This window comes from Choloepus didactylus, chromosome 3 (genome assembly GCF_015220235.1).
Source record: "Choloepus didactylus isolate mChoDid1 chromosome 3, mChoDid1.pri, whole genome shotgun sequence".
Taxonomy (NCBI): Eukaryota; Metazoa; Chordata; class Mammalia; order Pilosa; family Megalonychidae; genus Choloepus; species Choloepus didactylus.
In genome coordinates, this window is record NC_051309.1 from 148,240,152 (window position 1) to 148,258,605 (window position 18,454).

The window sequence follows — 18,454 nt, forward strand, 5'->3', positions numbered from 1 at the left end:
ACTTTTGAAGTCTAATTTGTCTCATATTAATATAGCTACTCCCCCTTTTTTCTGGTTGTTGTTTGCATGAAATATCTTTTTCCAGCCTTTCACTTTCAGTCTATTTTTGTCCTTGTGTCTAAATTGAGTTTCTTGTAGACAGCATATAGATGGGTCCTGTTTTTTAATCCATTCTGCCAATCTGTGTCTTTTTATTCGGGAGTTTAATACATTTACATTTAGTGTTATTACTGTGAGGCAGTACTTTCTATTACCATTTTGTCTGTTGGAATTTCTATGTTATATCTTATTTTTTCCTGTCTCTCCTTTTACCTTTCCTGATAACCTTCATTTCTGCACTCTTCTCCAACTCTCTCTCTCCTATTTTTTCCTATCAGCCTATAGCACTCCCTTTAGTATTTCTTGTAGTGCTGGTCTCTTATTCACAAACTTTCTCAGTGTCTGTTTCTCTGAAAATGTTTTAATCTCTCCCTCATTTTTGAAGGAAAGTTTTGCCAGATATAGAATTCTTGGTTGACAGTTATTCTCTTTCAGTATCTTAAATATATCATGCCACTGTCTTCTTGCCACCATGGTTTCTGCACAGAAATCTGTACATAGTCTTATTGAACTTCCCTTGTATGTGATGAATTGCTTTTCTCTTGCTGCTTTCAGAATCCTCTCTTTGTCTTTGACACTAGACAATCTGATCAGTGTCTTGGAGTAGGTCTATTGGGATCTATTCTATTTGGGGTACGTTGTGCTTCTTGAATCTCTAATTTTCTGTCTTTCATAAGAGTTGGAAAATTTTCAGTGAATATTTCTTCTATTACTCTTTCTGCCCCTTTCCCCCTCTCTTCTCCTTCTGGGATACCCATAACACATATATTTGTGCATTTCATATTGTCACTCAGCTCTGTAAGAACCTGCTCATATTTTTCCATTTTTTTCACCATCTGTTCTTTTGTGTGTATGAATTCAAATGTCTTGTCTTTCAGTTCACTGATCCTTTCTTCTGCCTGTTCAAATCTACTGTTGTGTCCCTCCATTGTGTTTTTCATCTCCTCCATTGTGGCCTTCATTCCCATGAGTTCTGCCATTTGTTTTTTCAAGTTTACAAATTCTTCTTTATGGTCATCCAGTGTCTTCTTTATATCCTTCATCTCTTTTGCTATATCTTCCTTCAGTTCATTGAATTTATTTAGCATTAGTTGCCTCAACACCTGTATCTCAGTTGAACTATTAGTCTGTTCCTTTGGCTGGTCCATATTTTCATGTTTCCTGGTATGGCTTGTTATCTTAATTTGTCTAGGCATCTGATTTTCTTGATTAGTTTATTCTGAAGCTTGTTTTCTATCTCTTACCTAGGGTTTCTTGTTGGTTGGCTTTGTTCCCTGGCCTCTGTTATTCAGTTCAACTTATTCTAGACCTCTAACTTAGGTTCTATTTAGTTGATCAGAATTTTTCACTTCTTGTTTTTTCTGTTTCTTGCCCTGCCTCTATGTAGCCTTTTTGTGAGAGAGTCTCCTCAGATATGGTTGATGCCAGTCAGATTTTCCCAGTTTAGAGATGCCCAGGTCTCATTGGGAGGGTATGGAGTTTTCCTGAGAATGAGACCCTCCTATGAGGCCTTTAGAATTGGTGCTTTTCCTCTCCTGTTCAGCAGGTGGCACTTGCCAGCCCACAGCTCCCCCAGCAGTGTAAGGAGGTATGGAAACTTTAGTTCTCCTGGTGACTGTGATCCTGTCAGAGGCATGGCTGACTGAAGCCAGAATCTGAATTCCAGCCCCTGGGGTCTGAGTTCCCAGAAGGAGGACTGCCAGTTGAGCTGGACCTCCCTCCACTCTCCCAATCCTAGAAACTCCAGTTGTCTCTCAGGGGCACTATTCCCTTCTCCCCTCTCCTCTTTGGGGCATGTCCAGCTAGATTCCTTGGTCAGCCTGAGTTGTCAATTAAAGACGGCGGTGGAGACCTTCTTCAGAAGTGAATCCAGAACTCAGAGATGCTGTGGGTACTCTGTCTCCCCCCAAGCCCAGCCTAGTCCCTCAACCTGGGCTTTCCGATAGAAAATAACCACATATGTTACTTTTAGATTAAAAAAATAGAAAAGAAAAACAAGAAAAAGAATTAAAAAAAAAAAAAAAAAGGAGTCCCTTTTAAAAGGCTTTCCCCAGCCTGGAAGTTTTGTCAGTGTCAGAACAGAGCATTTAAAGATGTACTTTGGGCTATTGTCTGATAATTACTCTCCAACAGCTTCAATTCCACCCCTGCCAGGAGCTATTGAAATGCAAAAAGTTAAGGAGTCAGTGAGAAGCCAGATAGGACAAAATGTAGGGGAAATAAATGGCTTTTTTGGAGTCTGGGAATGGGTGCCTGCTTTTATGTGCACCCCCTTCTCAGAACCCAGCCCTTCTTTAGCGCCCCCAGCTCCCAAAATTAGGTAATTAATTTGTTAATTAATTCTGCAGTTGAGGCTGGGTTGAGCCCTCCTTCTTGCCCTCAGCAGATTGCTGTTTTTTGGTTCTTTTTTTTTCCCCTTTCAGGGAGCCAGCAGCAAGACAGTCTGTGAGGTCTGGGTTGGGAGGGGCGCCAAACCCCTGGTCCAGAGAACTTCGAATGTTCGCTGCAATCTCAGCTTTTCCTCCAATTCCAAACTTGCTTCCGATGTGTGACCGGTTACTGGAGACCCCGAAAACACTGTTTCATATAGTTCTTGGGTAGTTGCCAGCTGCTCTAGGGGAGAGAAGAAATTCTGTACCTCACCACTCCGCCATCTTGCCCTGCCCCTCTATGTTTTATCTTAATATGTTCACAAAGTTATTCAAAGAAGACACTGCACAGTTAGTATCTACATTGTTGCAAATATGGAAATTGAATTAGAGAAGTTTATTAGCTTGTCAATATCACATTTATTTTGGTAGCAGTGGGAATCTCTCCTTGAGGTTTGCATATAAAGGCAAATAAACATGATGATGAGAGATTAATATAATCATAGTTAGTTTACTGGAATACGGTAAATATGGTCACAAGTTTTTACTCCAAGAAGTGGAGTCTGTTTCCTTACCTCTTGTATCTAGGATGGCCTTGTGACTTCCTTGCCAATTATGTGTTGGAAGTGACATTGTGTGAGTTCTAGAACTTAGGTCCAAAGAAGTTTTGCAGCTTCTACCTACATCCACCTGTAACGGTGCCCTGTGTGCATCATGCCATAAAGATGCCCAAGATAAAAGACCTCATAGAAAGAGAGAGAGAGAGACCCAGCTATTTAAGCTGGTTCAGTTAAGGCCTGCTCCCAACCTAATCATCAGCTCTGTGCAGCCATGTGAAGTTCAGGCAGAGCAGCAGAAGAACCGGCAAGCCAACCCTCAAGATCATAAGAAATAATAAATCACCATAGATATCAAAGCTTTCGGATAGTATGATAGCAGCTATAGAAAACTGAAACAATCAATTTTAAAGGAGTTAGGAATTTTAATGAAATAATAATTAAATCTATGCATGTTTTCAAAAGAGACAAACCATGTTATCTTTATAATTCCCCCCTTTTTTTCCATATTTGAGGGCATTATTTAAGCAGACAGGAGATACTTTCTCTTACCTTGCATTCCATAGAAACCCAGGGTCTCAGACACTAAATAGCAATTAAGATTTTGCTTTTTAGCAGATTAAGTATGTGGAAATTGAGAAAAAGTATATTCATAAGTGTATATATATATGACATTCAAAGAAAAAACATTGAAATTGTTTTTGCAAAAAACTATTACAATTATTTGGGGAGATCATAGAGAAATGTTCTGTATATAAATTTTAACAATTTAGTTTGAATGCTTAAGTCCTTAATCTGTTAAAATTATACCTGATAACTAGTTTTAATGAAGAATTTTAAAGAAGCTTTATTGAGATCATACTAAAATTTCTAAATCTGTTTGATTTAAATTATATTAAAATAAATTTTTCATGATGTTTTAAAAAGCAAAAAAATACAATAGAGAAATTATTTCTAAGAATGAAATGAAGATTGGGATTCAGAAATCATTAGTAATTTCATCATTACAGACTACCTTACGTTTTATTCACTTTACTCATTTGCCATGAGTGAGAAAATGTTAAATAATTAAAATAATAAAAATGGGTTAAATAAGGTTAAAATGCATTTCGTAACTATAAGTAATTATTTAGAGTACTTATAAAAATGTAATATTTCCCAACAGTTTGGAATATCACCTGCACAACTTTTTGTATATCATATGTCATTAGCATATATTTTTAAATAATTTTTTGCTATATCTTCCAGAATGAAGCTACTTTGGCACAGTGTTGAAATGTATATTTCTTCAATCCACTGACTAAAATATAGACTAGTCTTTTAATTACTCAGATTATTAAAATGAGATCTGTCTTTGGCTTTGGAAATTTGTACAAAAGACCTTCATTGTTAGTTGTGATGGTTCAGTTCATGTGCCAACTTGGCCAGGTGATTGCGTCCAGTTGTCTGGTCAAGCAAACACTGGCCTTACCATTCCTGCAAGGACATTTAATGGCTGGTTAATAAACTAGAAGCCTGGTTTATTAAATCATCAGCCAGTTGATTCCATCTGTGGCTGTTTTCATCTATGATCAACTAAGTTAAGAGAGTGTTAATCCAATTAGTTGAGATGTTTAAGGGAGAAAGAGAGAACTTTCATTTCCTTCAGATAGCCAGCCTTTCCTGGGAAGTTAATCCAAGACTGTCATCAGAATTGCCAGCTTGTGGCCTGCCCTACGGAATTTAGACTTCTGCATCCTGCCCGACAGAATTTGCATCTCCACAGTTGCATAAGACACTCATAAATCTCATATTTACAGATCTCTCCTGTTGGTTCTGTTTCCCTAGAGAACCGTGACTAATACATCAGTAATGACAAACATTTAAAATATATTTAGTTAAGTCATACTAATGAGCTAGCAGTCACTGTACTATCTATAATCTTAGTAAACAATGGATTTATTGAAACTCTCTCTCTCTGAGAGCTGTTTTTTCCCCTCTAGAAAAAATAAAGACAAATGTTCCACACCAGTGAAGGTGTTAATAATAGGATGGTATATGGGAATTGTGTATTTTATGCATGATTGTTCTGTAAACCCACAACTTCTCTAATAAAGATCAAAATAAAGAAAAAAGGAATTCTTACTACTTTTAACTCAGTAAATGGTAAATCATTTGCTTTATATATGTGATTCTGTCAATTGCCTTTTTGAGGGTTTAGAGATGATATACCAAAATGCATACAATGAAAGTACATATTGATACAGGATTATTTGAGAAAATTGCATGAGGTTAGCTAATTGTATATAGCAAAATTCAAATTAGATTTGATTAGCCATTTTTGTGCTTAAGTTCTCACTATATTACCTAATATTTTTGTACTATTTTACTAGTGACTTATAAATATGAAAGTTTGATTTATTTTTATTTCCTAGAATAAACTACAGCAATAACCATTTATGATATGTGAAATCAATTATTCTAATTCTTAGGAATCTCAACTCTTTAACCACAAATCTATGTGAATACTTCAGTGAAATATACATAAAATAGTGGTCAGTACAGGAAACCTGAACCATCAAATATGTCGGATGTTTGGTTTGAAATGGGAGAAAGTCCAAGTAGAAGGAAGAGAAAATGACATCTACAAATTTTAAATGGAAGTGAACAAATTTCTGAGTTTAAAAATAATTAGATTATGTTAAAACAATATTTGTACTGTACTTAGAATTGTGCCTGATACATGTGAGATGACATATATATTCCTTTAACAAATTAAATAATTCCAGAACAGAAAATGAACAGAACAGGTTATGAAATTATTAAGAAATATGTTATTGCAGTTATGAATAAGGTAGATTAAAACAAAAAACTGTAAATATAGAGACTATTTTAGAAGCCAATCATCAAATAAAATGGCATATATTCAATAAGATAGCCTTTCTTATTCAAAGCTACTTCAATGGTCAAATAGAATGGTTTAGAACCAAGTAATCCAAATTAGTGGGCTCACTTTAAATCGGTTAAAGCAATTCTACATAAATGTTGGTTTCAGTAAAGAATGAATTTTGTATTATGAAAAGAAAATTGGACAATAGGTAAAAATGAAATATTAAATTATAGATTAAGCCACTAACACTAAAGATAAAATCTATTCCCCGGCTGTGGTGTTTCTAATTGTAAAGCCAGAAGACAGGCAACAATGTGTTCATTAAAGATGAACCAAGTTACGGTGTACCAGCTTGAAAAATTCATGCACACTCACTATTTACAATTGTACTATTACTTGAAGACTTTGTTTTATGATTTTAAATCACGTAACAGGAAACACAGATGGAGGCAATGATAACATGGAAAAGTTATAATCATATTGGACTTCTAATGTATAAAAGCACTCTATAAAACCAATAGAGGCAGCTTACTTGCCTCTTAGTGATAAATGCTCTGATTTGGGGTGTCCTGCGTCTCATTTCAAATATTGGCACGATGCAATAATTTGGTAATAAATTAAAACATCTTTAAGCACAAAGCTAGATGTAAATAGCAGTTGGTAATCTTCCATATTTATTTTATTTCATTGCATTTATAGTTGCACTTGTAATCAAGAAGAGAGTAAACTAATGATACTTGTTCAGATATGCCAACATAACCTCAAAAATGTTGGAAACTTCTAATCAAAAGAGAATTTTGTTTAAATGTCAGTGATTCAAACAAAAATTGTATCTATATCTACATGTATAAAACACAAGTTGAAAAATTGAGCAAGATCTATTCAAATGTTAAGTCAAAAGTGACTTTAAACACAGCATAAATCTGAGGCAAACTATATTATGAATAACTTTAATGTAACTACTATTTGAAATATGTGTATAACTACAATGGGTGCGATGATATAGAGGATAGCAAATTATTCAATATTTCTCTAGGAAATAAAACATATGGAAATAGAATATCATAAAGCAAGGCACATAAGTCAGTACAAATTATGAATCCTAAATATTAGCCTAAACTGTAGCTCTTATGTTCTATTAGAGAGGCTATGTTTTGTCTTCCTGAAATGCATTGCTTCTATTGCTCCTGTACATGGAAACAATTTGAATAAAAACACAGTGTGCTTAATTGAACAGCTAATTATGTGCAAATGGTTGTCAGTCAAGCAGTAGTAATTGGCTATTTTCAAAATAAACAATGGTCTGCTGAATTTGACTACCTTTTTATTTTTTAATACAGTCTGGTATATAGACAATTCCATAATTGCTATTCTTGATATATTTTTAAAATACCAATCCTATATTCCATGGAAATGTTAAAATAAACGCTCACTTTCTTTTTTACTGAAGTATAGACAGTGAAGAGCATAGTGCCTTACACATAAAATATTTTGTTCAAAATTGATATTTTTAAAATTAATATCCATTTTGTGTATAATACTTGATATTATCAGTCATTGCTCTTTAAAATATTGTTTTGCTGGTTACAGCTTCTTTAAAATTCCAAGGCATGACAATTTTACCCCAAAATATTAAAAACAAAAAAAATTTAAAATATATATTTCTATAATTTTTGGAACTAGATAAATAGATATTGTTGAGAAGCATTAAGATAAATATTTGAGTATTTCAAAGTTTTTTTTCCTATATTCCATGGGTATTTTCTTATTCTGAGATGGAAAATAAGGATGCTCTTTCTTTACTATACTTGGCATTAAATGCGCTCATATGATTCTTAAATGTGAAAACCTTGAATATTCTTTATAAATTTCAGAATAAATTTGAAACACTGAAGCATAACATATGAGAGTCTTCAGGATCTACTATTGTCTACTCTACAGTATTATGTCCTATCATTCTTTTATATGTACTTGTAGTCACTTAAAATAGAAGTTGAAAATTATATTCAATCCCTTAAATGAATCATATTCTCTTTGCCCTAATATTTTATGTATTCATGTCCTCTGTCTTGAATGTCTCCTTCTGATACAGCCATTGAAACAGACTTCCTGAATTAAATGGCCATACTGAGATTCTGGAGTAATGTAGTCCAGAGGGCATCAAAGAACCACCAGTCACAGCAGGGGCCTAATTACCATGATTGACATCATATGGATAATGAATCAGAATGGTTTGAACCAGAGATCTGTGGAAGTGGTCAATTGATCCTGAAAGTGAAATGGCCAATTGATCCTTGTGAAGCCTTATACAATTTGTACATGGACAAAAACAACAAACAAACAAAAACTAGGTCTTATGAACAGACATCTTTGTGGGACAACAAGCCATAATATTTTGTGTATGTGAGAGCATTTCATCATCAAATATAAATAGTATATACAAGATTAGGCTTTGGCAGTTTCTGAAGGCATAGACAAGTTCCATGAATGAGTGTCTCATAATCCTGTTATGACTCTTAGTACAATCACACTTCTCCCTAAACACATATATATGACATCAATTTAGTTTCCTAAGACCCACTGACAGAAAAAATTCAGAGATAGTTTACAGACCAAGGCAAACAATGCACTGACACTTCTGTGACATTAGAGTAATACTCAGGGATAGTTCTGAAAAACAGTGGGGGAAGGAAATACTACCAGTTGACAGATCTTCGTGAAATTCACTTGGTAGTTTCTTTTGCCTGAATTGAAAGATAGCTAGAGATATAGATATACAACTAATTCATGGGAAGTAGCCAACAGTTTGTCTAAGAAAATAAGGAAATTGGAAGAAAAAAATTGTACATTTGATGACAAGAAAATCTGGGAATGATGTATATATTGGCCTCTGAAAGTTAGCTAAGAGAGTGAGGATACTATGAACCATGTCAGTGTTCACTATGGGCAACACTGCAGAGGAAAGGGTCAATAACCCAGTCAATAATCCAGTGCACAAGATAAAACCATTCTGTGAATATCAATAAACTCCTTTTACTATCCACCCTAGTCTTTTCTCATTAATCCTACAAAGCAATGGAAGCAGGGATATAGTTTGTATACGACACAAAAACAATGGCTTCTTGTCAACAGCATAAGCCAACACTAACCTCCTGATATGGCAGCTTTCCCTAGGAGCAACCAGACAACTTAGGACAAGTTGATTATATTGGATTCCTTCCTTTATTGAAAGAATAGAATTTGGTCCTGACTGGAATACCTAGTAACTTTTGCATGAATCTAATAGCAATATTATCTGTGATATACGGAACAACTTACTCAACTCTGAAAATATTGCATAGAATCACTTCTGACTAAGTAACTCATTTGACAAAAAAAAAAATATACAGTAATGAATTCATGCCTGTGAAATTCACTGGTCTTAACACATCCCTATAACCCTGAAACAACTGGTTTCATAGAGCATTGGCATAGCCATAGATGGCTTAAATATCATGCCAGCCAGGTGACAATATCAAATTTTTGTGAGTTCTCATAAGATATGTTATGTGCTCTGAACCAGAAATGAAGGAATGTACCATTTAGCCACAGGTCTAGAAATTAAGGGGTAAACATTGCAATAGTTCTTCTCATCATTACCCCTAATAATCCATTAGAAAAAATTGTTTGGAGGTCTTGGTTCTCAAAGAAGGTATTCTTTCACCACAGTACACAGAGTGGTTTCTATTGAATCAGAATCTGAAACTGTCCTCTGGCCCCTTTGGGCTACACAGACCACTGAACTACCATAATGTGGTTACCCTAGTATTGTGATGCTTAATTGAGTTTTATTATGCCAAGAAATAACTGTTTTAATCAATTTATTGTATAATATTTATTTGATACCAAAAAGTTTCTCTTTCAGTGTTGAAGAAACTAAGGCTTGAAGTAGCTTAAAAACTACACTTGCGTTTCCAATGTGGACAATGAATACACATTCTTTTCAAGTGCTTATGGAAGATTTGCAAAATAGGCCATATTTGGGGCACAAAAAAAAACATATCTCAACAAATACCAAAGAATTTAAATGCTAAGGAATATGTTCTCCTACCTCAGTAAAACTTAGTTAAAAAGCAATAAAAATGCTAGAAAATATCCAAATGCTTGGAAATTCCAAGTACACTGCCAAATATCCCATGAGTCAAGAAGAAATCTCAATGGAAATTAAAATACTATTTTGAACCGAATGATAATAATATGTGACATACTAAAGCTTGTGGAATGCCTCTGCTGAGGACTTAGGGAAAAATTTAAAGTTTTAAAAGCATATATTAGAAATGAAATGTTGAAAATCAATGATGTAGTCCTCCATCTGAATAAGGTACAGAAGAAAATAAATCTAAGAAGGAAAGAAATAGTGAAGAAAAAGTGAATGGTAATGAAATAGAAATAAATTATACTATAGAAAAAATTGTTTTTTGAAAAAATCTTTAAAAATTGATAAATTTCTAAGAAAAATGAATTTTTAAAAATAAGAAATGGAAAGCATGAATTAGCAGTATCAGGAATTTAAAATGGACATTATTACAGATTCTATAGCCATTTAACAAATATTAGGAGTGTAAAGAACAACTACATACCAATACATTTGAAAATTTAGATAAAATTGAAAAGTTTTTGAAAAATGCATATTGCCAAATCTGTCAAAAGAATAGAAAATATGAACTAGTCCTGTACCTACTATAGATATGAATCTCTAATTCAAAACTTGCCTACAAGTAAACTCCTGGCCAAGATTGATTCAATGGTAAATTCTTGCAGCTATTTAAGGTGCAAGTAATATTGATTTTTTTAAATCTCCCAGACAGAGAAAAAAGAAGCATTCTTCCTGTCATATTATGAGTTCAGGAAAACATTGTTATAACAAATAGACAAGGCTATGGCATGAAAGGGGAAAGGCAGTTATATCTTCATGACTATAAGCGTGAAATACCTAAATCAAGTGTAGTCAGATTGAACCCAGCAATGCAATATCATAATAATATATCATGACAAAGTGAGCCTTTTTTTCCCAAGAAAAATATTCCCTAAATGTTCAAAAAAATCAAACATATAATTTACCACAGTTAAAGAAAAAAAAGAGGAAAGCAATGTTACCATCTTAATAGATATGGAAAAAACATTTAAGAAAATTCAACATTTGTTTATGATTTATAAAAAAGCCTGTCAGCTGAATTGGAAATCAGTTGAAACATCCTACATCTATTAAAAGCTATTTGCACTAACATCATGCTTACTGGTGAAATAGTGAATTTTTCCCCCTTATTCAGGTACAAATCAAGGATGTTCCCTGTCACCACAGCTATTCAACATTATAGTGGAAATTTTAGCCAGTGCAATAAGGCAAGGATAATAAAGAAAACAGGAAAAAAAAATATTGAAAAGAAATAAGCAAATGTATCATTAATCACAGATGATGATGGCAAATATATAAAATCAAAAGAACAATTAGAATTATAAATAAATTAACTTGTGGCTAATTATAAAATTAATATAAAAATAAATTGCATGGATAGGTCATTAGAGATCTAAGATGGCAGCATAGAGAGGAGTGGAAGCTAGTTAGTCCCCCTGAAACAACTAATAGACAACCAGGGACAAATAGAAAATAATCCAGAATAACTGCAGGGAGACAAACATGACCATCCATTCATCATACACCAACCTGAATTCAGAGGAATGCCTGAGAACACAGCATAAAATCTAACAAAAACCACCTAATTCACCCTTGTCACCATCACAATGGGAAGCATCAAACCATGCATCATCATTTGGAATATGTACTCGAGCCACCACCAAATGATTCTGCTCACCAGATGTGTGAGTCCCCAGCACTAGCCACTGAAGAGTAGAATCCTTTCCTTCTGGTTTAGTCACTTCAGGAAGCCCCTGAATGGAGTAAACTGGGCATCTTCCTGGAGATGGTGTGGACAAGGATTGCTATGTGCTTTCCACTTACCTCTAAAAGACATCTGAGATGCAGAGAAGTGAAGAGCTGACAGCATTCAACAGCAAGTTGGTGACCAGTATAGAAATAGATCCCAGCTTCTTGATTCCCAGATAAGGCTTTTTTTTTTTTTTTTTTTTTTTTCAAAATAGTAGAGAGAATTTTATTTCATTGAACAAAACTAAGAAATTTTTCAAATGCAAAGAATAACATGAATAATATGACAAGTTAAAAAAAAATAACCAAATAAAATTAGTATTTCCAAAATGTCAATCTCAAAAATGAATCAAGTTAGGAAGACACTAACACAATAAGTGGATTCTAGAGTATTGTTGTTTTATTGTGTATTCTTTCAACTATTTTTAAAGCTGATCAAAATTGAGTGCTGCAAATATTAGGTTACATCTACACTTTTCAACCCTATCTTATATATATAAATACAGAATTTAATATTATAAATATTTCTACACAGTCGTGTCACATTTCTGTAATTGTAAAAGTAAATATGGGACAATTAGTTGGTTTCAAATGCAATACTTGTGATCTAATTCTATGGGATTCAATACAATGTTAATAGTATATTCTAAAAAAAGTATGGCAACTATATATGTATTCTGGAAATAAAATTTCTTTATAGTGTAATTCAATAAAATTTCAACATGAGAAATAATAAATTGTATTACTACATATTGGTTACAAAATAAGATAAATTTTAAAAATACCATTCCAAATAGCATCACAACACATACATCTAGCAAAAAATCTAACAAAAAGTATGTAAGACATCTTAATTGAAAATAATAAAAAATAATAAGAAAATTTAAAGATTTAAGAAAGTGGAGGTATATAACATGTTTGCAAAGATGTGAATTTTGTCCATATTAATCTATACATTCAAGGCAATCTTAATCCAATATGGCAATCTATTTGTGGACATTGATGAGTTGAAATTAATATATATATTCAATTGCAATGGATATAGAATAGCCAAGACAAACCTAGAAAAGAACAAAATGGGGAGACTTACACTACCAGATTACTTAAAATTACTATAAATCTAGAGTAAATTAAAAACTGGTTTTAGTAAATGTATAGGCAAAGTATAAATGAAACCAAATTAAAATTCAGAAAAAGTTGGTTATATATGGAATGCCACCTGATTATTCACAAAGCTGTCGCTTGAAATTCAGCAGAAATAAATCTTTTGGGGTCAGATATCACAATTAAAAGTAAAAACGAACCTTTATTTCTACCAAGCCCAAATATTAATGTGAATTGAGTCATAGACCTCATTCTACAAAGCAATCAATAAAGTGTCTAAAAATATATCTGAGGGAATATCTTCAGGACCTTGCCAAGCATTGGCATGGTTGTGGAGCAATTGGAGTTTGTATCCATTGATTTGAAGTTTATAAACTAGTATAACCACTTTCCAAAGTACTTGACAAATACTAAATCAAAACTTATAGATACCTTCTTAAATATCAATTCGTTGCTGCCCCCTCATGTCTGAATTTTCTTAAAAGCTTTATTATTAAGACCCAATTAAAGCATTCTGGAAGACAAATCCCCATTGATCTCTTAGGTTTCTGAACATTTTGTGAAGAGGCATTGACAGCTTTTGTTCCAATTATCTTTTCAAGGATGTTTGTACAACAAAGAACCTCAAAAGATAAAGATAGTGTCTCCCTCCAGGGCAAAGAATAGATTTGTTTCCTGATCAGGATAATAAAGGTAATTTCTCCACTATGATAAAGTTTGGATAGATTTCACAGCAGCCACACATAAGATTAAGGCTTCCCTTAGCTTTGACAGAAACTGACTGAATGGCCAGTATCCACATGGGCTTGCCTCTGTGGCATCCTATGGGACAGGGATGGGGCAGCAGAGGGGAACTGATAAGAACATGAAGCTCAGGCTGCTTGCTCTTTATGAGACTCTGACACAGGAGTCACTTGTCTTCTGCCAGAATCAATGAAACTTGTTAGCTTGCAAGGAGGGTAAGATCTCAGACCTTTTACAGTTCTTGACATAGGAAACAGTCTTCATATCCATCAACAGTAAAATGAACAAATTATACTTACTAAAATATGGCATATTCATATAATGCAATTTAACACAGAAATTGAAAATATGAAGTACTGCTAAATCCAACACCATGGATAAATCTTAGATAATTAAGATACACAGAATAAATATTTTATGACTTGTTTATGAGAATTTCAACAATGGGTAATCTACTGTGATAATGATCAGAATAGTGGTCACCTTTGGAGATCACTGATAGGGAGGGAATATAAGGGAGAGAGGTGCTAGAAAGAAACCATATTTTATAATGAAGGATGATCATATATTTTTATGCAAACAAAAAACAATTCATTAATCTTTATAATGTGAATATTTGCACTTTACATAATTGTATCTTAAGAAAATGAAATAAAATAAATGAAAATGAGAACTTATCTATCAAAATATACATAATATAAAGATCTATAACAAAATTCATTGTTTAGCTTTTGTTTTTAAAATGATGATAAAAATATAAAATAACTTCAGCTCAAGGGATAAGATTTAAAAAAAAACCAAAACAAACCAGCAATAATGAAAGAAAGCAAGAAGACACTATGAAATAGAAATAGGCATTGTTTTACCTGCTATTTTAATTCTTATTATGCCTGAAACCATTCTAAGCATGTTAAATGATGCAGTCATTTTGATTAAAAATAAAAATTTCTGGGGTTTAAGAATTGAGACTTAGAGAAGTTTAAACATTACACTTGCACTTCCCAAAATATATTCTGTGGATCACTAATTTTATGGCAGTTAGAAAAAAAATTATAAAAGTCTCACTGTTCAATGAGTAGTGGTCAAGTTCTACTCAATATCTTCAAAGAGATTTTTTTGTTATTATTTTGACTTTGGAACATTTTATATATTTATTTTGCTAATTCACATTACATATTTGCTGACACTGGCAAAGTTTTAGAGCCAAAATTCATTACATAGAAATAGGCTAAATAAATTATATACCTTGTTATGACACACTATGTAGTAGTTATAGTGTTTATTTTCTTATATATTTACCAATATGTAGGTATGACCCTTAAAATTTTAGTTAAATTTCAATTTATGAAACAATATGTAATGCATGAGTCCTTATTAATAGATAGGTAAAAAGTATTTGGATAGATATCCTTATATATTCAATCACACACACACGCACACACACACACACACACACACACACACACACACAGAGTACAAAAGCCATGTTGAACAAGGAAAAAAAGTCTTGAATACAAATAACTTAGTAATATATTATAAAGGTTAATGTACATATTAACCCTACCTTTTACAAAGAAATTATATATATCAAAATATATTATGTGTGTTTTCAGATATTATTTCTGTTCTCTATAAACAGCTTTACTGTCAGTAAATGTTTGAATTCCTAAAGGGGATTTCATAATCCAAGACACTGATGTTATTTGAATAGAAAACAACTTTTTGTTTAAGTGAATCTAGAAGTAAATTCTCCAATATAGTAATAGTATAGTTAGAATTTGGATACTATTTTCACATATTATCTCATTATTTTTTCTAGCCTTTTGCAGCAGATTGATAAATGCCTCTTCTCACCCCCTAGAAAATCCAAGTCCTGATTCCTGGCTGGAAACTGTGGATGTTACCTTAAATAGCCAAAGGGATTTTGCAGATGTGATTAAGTTAAGGATCTTGAGAGAGGGAGAGTATTCTGGATTATCCAAGAGGATTCAATGTAATCACAGGTCCTTTTAAGAGGGAGGAAGGAAAACAGAAAGCTCAATGTGATCACAGAAGCAGAGGTTGGAATGTTGCACTCTGAAGATGGAGACGGGGCCACAAGCAAAAGAATACAGGCAGGCAGAGCATTCAGAAAGAACTGGTCATGTTGACAAATTGACTTGAGCCAGTGAGCTGGTTTGGACTTCTGATGGACAGAACCTTAAGAGAGTAAATTTGCATTGTATTAAGTCACCAAGTTGAAGTTTATTACAGCAGCAATAGGAAACAATGGAATTTATTTTTATTTTTATACTGGAAGAAAATAAACAATTCTTTCTTTATTTGTTGCAGGATTTTTTGGATTTGCCCATAACTCATTTGGACCTACAAGACATTTTAAAAATAGACTAATGATTTTTTTCATAAATATTGTTAAAATTTTCCATTTCTTTCCTGGATGTGCTTCTTGAACTAACCTACCATTTAGTATAGAAATCAAAAATTACATATAATTCTTACTGGCAGAGTCATAATATACTCATAACATGAGAACACTGTATAACATATTTTCATTATGGAGGTTTGGAAACCAATTGTGGTAGATTGAATCAGGTACCTCAACTTAGACATGGTCTTAATATGCATTCTTATGGGTGTGAACCCATTATAAATAGATCTCTTGAAAATGTTATTTTATTTACAGTGTGGCCCAACAGAACGCAGGTGAACCTTAACCTGGATTACTGGAATCCTTTATTAGCAGAAATAATTCAGACATAATGAGAGAAAGCCATGTGGAGGAGCTGTAAGCCAGAATCAATGGAACCCAGAAGAGAAAAGAAACATCGCCATGTGACATGAGCAGGGTTTCAAGTGAAAAAGCCCCGATGTTTGTGGCAAGCCAACTCTAAGATGTGACAGACTTTGGATAGAAAACATTGCTTTGCTGACACCTTGATTTTGGACTTCTAGCCCTAAAACCATGAACCAATAAACTCCTCTAGGTTAAACCAATTCTTCGTGAGGTATCTGTCGTAGATAAGACACTGACCCTGAATTTAGTAGATTTTATCTCTACTCTGAAAGAAACGATCTTTCCTGTCTCAAATATAATAGAGGTTGCATAATTCATGCTTATCATACTCGATTAAAAAAAACAACCTTAATTTCAAGTATTTCATGGTTATTCTGACTTAATGTGGACTTAAGCTATTAGGGTCAGACAGTCCATCATAGGAAACAAATGCAAACTCAAATAATTTGCTCAGAGGTACTGGAACTTCTATATCTGATTTCTCTATTTAACTAAGCAACTTCTCCTGATTATAGACAGATATTTATCACCAGAGCTGAACTTCAAACCAGGAACAAGCAGCTCCAGCTTCTTATGAGGGTGGCAGAGCCACCTCCCATTGGGGTGTATAAATACTCAGCTCTCATGTGATACAGGGTCACTCCCCTCCAAATGGTGTAAGGAGCTGCCATCCATTGGCCCTGACCCAAACAGTGCCTTCCCCAGGTACAAGCCACCAGTGTACCTCCTTCCCTGCTCTTTTGGACCCTCTGTGCTGTGTAAGTAATAAAGTGGTCATTTACAAAATGTTTCTGTAGTGACTTAGCCTGTGTTCACATGATGCAACTTATAGTATTGCTACACAGTGGCTTCAGGTAAAATTTTTCATCTCCATTATTCATATCAAAACTATAATACAGTATAAAATTAGCACAGATATCTTTTAAAAATATAATCAGAAACAGCTTTGGAATAAAAAAATAGCAACTATCTTCCTAATGTTTTTAGTTGATTTCCGTATTTACTTTACCAGGTTAACAGATCTTTTTAAATGTAATTCAGAAAGTATCAAGAACTCATTTGACACAATTTCAGTACATGAAAATTTTCAGATGGTTTGAATGATAATCCACTGGATTATCCATGTACTATTATGACTGAATCTGTGACTTTAAAAATATAATGCTCTACTAATTCATTTTCACATAAAACAGACTGAAAATTAAGTGCTAAATGGCCAATTGGACCCGTTGATGTGGTCCCTCTGTGGCAAAACTGTATGTGGATTTCCCACTCACTGAATAAATCTCAGAGTCATTTCAGACTACCCCCAGTCAACAGAGCAGTGTTTGACAGTTTTTCCCATTGAAACTGCACCTTAGGCTGTAACTATTCCCTACTTTCATCCCTATTGCTCTTTCTTTTCTGAGGTGTCCAGGGAAGAGGGACATGCATGTTTTGTGGTTTGTGGGATGCCTCATGTTTCTTAATAGTAATATTAGGATTTAAGCAAATCCTCCTAATGTACATTTGAGGATCCCATTTTGCACACAAAGCAATTAGAATCTCATCTACATATTTACCTGCCAGTGTTTTCCATGGAGTTTTTTTTGTAGTTAACTGTCTTTGTGAGAATGTGCTTATGTGTGTGTGCTTCTGTGTGTATGTTAATTTTGTCTGTTGAGATTTCCTATAAAATTGGACTCTACTGTATTGTCTTCAGCACCAAGAAAAGGATTACCATGAAGAGTGTAGGAAAGTTGACATGTAATAATGTGAATTATAGATGAATTTGCTAAAAACCAAGTATTTTTATTTCTTAGTAGTCAGAGACAAGCCCAAGATTTATAATATAGGTGGACAATCTATGCCTAGGGGCTCAAGACTGAAACAAATGTAAATCAATCTTGGAAACTTTGAATATTACCCTTATGTTACTTTTGGAATTCATCTTGAACTAAACAAACTATACCTTTTCTTTCTATATTCCTATTTCTCATCTTGCTTGTATTTTGA